At 39.2% G+C, this 3,574-nt stretch overlaps 1 non-coding gene across 1 annotated transcript; it reads left to right on the top strand.

Moving 5' to 3' along the window:
* The first annotated feature begins 2,404 nt into the window (after positions 1 to 2,404).
* LOC127124539 (small nucleolar RNA R71) lies at positions 2,405 to 2,511 on the top strand. Its single transcript, XR_007804019.1, has one exon. It is a non-coding gene; the product is annotated as a small nucleolar RNA R71 (small nucleolar RNA).
* The last annotated feature ends 1,063 nt before the right edge of the window (positions 2,512 to 3,574 follow it).

Below are 3,574 nucleotides of genomic sequence, written 5' to 3'. Positions count from 1 at the left end.
TCAGATTCCTTTGTTCTTGTTAAGCGTCCTGCACACTTAGAGAAATTTCGTTAGAGGGCCATTTTTGGTTTCATCCTTTGTTATCATCAAAATCCTGGAATCTGTTGTAGAACAATTTTTGTTCTGACATACACATCCTCCATCCTCCTTCTAATCGTTTTTCTACATGTTCGCCTTTATCGTTTTGCACGAATGTGATGCCTTCCTTTTTAGGTACTACATCCACAGGGCTCACCCACTTACTATCCGAGATCTGGTAGATTATACCTACCTCAAGTAACTTAAGAACATCCTTTTTAACGACATCACTCATTATAGGGTTTATTCTTCTTTGATGTTCTCTGGAGGGTTTTGAATCTTCTTCAAGCGAAATCTGATGCATGCATACGGATGGGCTTATACCTTTCAGGTCAGAGATATTATATCCTAAGGCTGAGGGATATCTTTGTAAAACGTCTAAAAGTTGGTTCGTTTCCTCTTGGCTCAAGGTAGCACTGACTATAACTGGACGATTCATCTTTTCATCGAGGAACTCATATCTCAGGTTCTTAGGAAGTTCCTTAAGTTCTAAGGTTGGTGTCTTAGGGCATGGCATAGGATCTGGGGTAAGGGATAAACATTCGTAAAGGTTATCATCGATGTAGGGTTTCTTAAGGTCATCATCTTCCCTTATGAGAGTTGATGGTAACTTAACTGTTTTTATAATTTCTTCTTGTTCTAATTCTCTAACACATTCATCAATGATATCTAAGGCATAACACGAGTCTCCCATCACAAGTTCCATAAGAAATTTCGAAAGTATAAACTCTATTTTCTCGTCACCTACCTCAAATGTCAACTTTCCTTTCTTGACTTCTATTATGGCTCCTGCGGTCGATAAGAATGGTCTACCTAGAAGGATAGGTATATCATTGTCCTCTTTGATGTCCATGACAATAAAATCAGTAGGGATAAATAACCGACTTATCTTAACAGGAGCATCTTCTAAAATGCCTATCGGATATTTAACAGATCTATCGGCTAACTGAAGTGACATCTTAGTGGGTTGTAATTCTCCTAAGTTTAACCTCTCACAAACTGCTAAAGGCATTAAGCTCACACTAGCTCCTAAGTCTAGAAAAGCTTTTTCGATGACATGATTACCCAAAAGGCAAGGAATGGAGAAATTTCCAGGATCTTTATCTTTCTTTGCTCATTTGTCCTCGGAAATAGCATTACATTCCAAAGGCTTCGGATCGTCAAGTCTACGTTTGTTGGTAAGGATGTCTTTGAGAAACTTTGCATAAGAAGGTATTTGGGTGATGGCTTCTGTGAAAGGGATTTCTACATGAAGTTTTTCTATAACTTTAATAAATTTTTGATACTGTTTATTAATCTGGGTTTGTTTGAGTCTTTGCGGATATGGTATAGGTGGTTTATACGGCGGGGGTGGTACGTAAGTTTTGTCTTTAGGTTCTTCTCCTTTTTCTTGACCTTCCTGGTTTTCAGGTTCCTCTAGTTCCTTTACTTCGTTCGTGGGTTTGGTACATTCCTCAGAAGTTTAGGGTTCACTCAATCTTGGGTTTGGTGGCTCATCATAAGCGTTCCCACTTTGTAGGGTAATGGCATTGGCTTGTCCTCTCGGATTTTGTTGAGGTTGTCCAGGGAATTGTCCTCCAGGTGTAGTCTGAGGGGCTTGGTTTAAAGCTACCTGAGAGATCTGGGTTTCAAGCATCTTAGTATGAGTAACTATTTGGTCAACCTTGGTTCCTAACTGAGTAATCAACTTGTTAACATGAATGTTTTGGTTCATGAACTCCTTGTTTTGTTGGGTTTGAGCGATGATAAAATTTTCCATAATTTTCTCAAGGCTAGGCTTTGGTGGTACGGGTTGCATAGGTTGATTTGACCTAGGGGCCTGATAACAAGGTCTCGGGGGTGCATTATTTTGGATTGGGTTATTGTTTTTATAGGAGAAGTTCGGGTGATTCCTCCATCTAGGGTTATTGGTATTCGAATATGGGTTCCCTTGGGTGTAGTTCACTTGCTCATAGTGGGTTTCATTTAATAGACTGCATTCTGCAAATTGGTGTCCTTTGGTTCCACATATCTCACAATCCAACGAAACTGCGGCTACAGTATTCGGGTTTATGCACATATGTTCGACTTTGAGGGCTAATGCGTCCATTTTCGCTTGCATCATGTCTATAGATCCTAGTTCATGCACTTCTCCTTGGGCTTCCTTCTTCTCAACTGTTGCTCGTTCGACTCGCCATGATTGATGGTTTTGAGCCATATCTTCGATGAGGGCACTAGCTTCAGGATAAGGTTTGTTCATCAGAGCACCGCCTGCGGCAGCGTCGATGGTCATCTTTGTGTTATAGTGAAGTCCATTATAGAAGGTTTAGTGATTAACCAGTTTTCTAAACCATGATGTGGGCATGCTCGTAACAACTCTTTATGTCTCTCCCAAGCTTGGAACATCGATTCTCCTTGGTTCTGGGTAAATCTAGTTATATGGTTTCGAAGAACGGCGGTTTTACTCGGGGGAAAATATCTAGCAAGAAAAACTCTTCTAAGGTTATCCCAAGTCGTAATGGAATTGGGTGGAAGGGAATCTAACCATGATAGGGCTTTATCTCTGAGGGAAAAAGGGAATCATCTTAAACGTATTGCCTCAGGAGAAGCTCCATTGGTTTTAAAAGTGTCTGCTAATTGAAGCAATATTTTTAAATGTTGGTTTGGGTTCTCAGTAGCGAGAACTGCGAATTGTCTCTATTGCACTAGCTGCAACAGGGAAGGTTTAAGTTCAAAATTATTAGCTGGGATGGTTGGGTTTACTATACTAGAACTAGGTTCTTCATTTGATGGTTGAGCGAAATCTTTAAGAGGTCTTTGGTTTTGATCTTCGGCCATAGCTCTCTTAATTCTATGAAAGAATAAACGTGCACTAGCGTAACGTTCAGGTTTCGCCAGAGGGTATACTAAGCTTAAACTTCCGGTGCTGCGAGTTCTTCGCATTGACCGGCGGGAAATAGCCTAAGTCTAAACGATATAACAACAGGAAAATGAAATTTGACGAAATTGGTCCCCGGCAACGACGCCAAAAACTTGATGCGTTGCTTTCGCAAGTATACGAACGTGTTAGAGTAATATAAAAGATTGTCGAAGGCAATCAAAATAGGTGTTTTTAGAGTGTGCAGTGAAAAATAAATTATTGAATAAAATTTAATTAATAAAGAAGGGTCAAATGTAAATCACGTAATCAATTGATAATCCAAGTACTTGCTAATAGAACTACTTATGGGAAATGTTTCCTACTTTGAAAAGAACTAATTTAACGGGAACTGTCGCTTTCGCCTATTCAGAACCGAGTTGTACTCCCTAATCAAACCCTCTTATTGTCACTTATAAAAAGGCGCGCATTGCGTTAGAGTAGTAAACCTATTTTTAAGAAATATAGTACCTTAACTAAGTTGAAAAGTATTATAACCTGGATTTCTTAACCAAAAGAGGTTCTCATGAACCAGACTCTAAACTTATAAATGCGTCTGAAAATAGTTTTAAAATCTCTTTTCTTCATAAATTAAAAACT

The sequence above is a fragment of the Lathyrus oleraceus genome, chromosome 2, assembly GCF_024323335.1.
Source record: "Lathyrus oleraceus cultivar Zhongwan6 chromosome 2, CAAS_Psat_ZW6_1.0, whole genome shotgun sequence".
Classification (NCBI taxonomy): Eukaryota; Viridiplantae; Streptophyta; class Magnoliopsida; order Fabales; family Fabaceae; genus Lathyrus; species Lathyrus oleraceus.
This window is presented reverse-complemented; position numbering and strand designations above follow the sequence as displayed.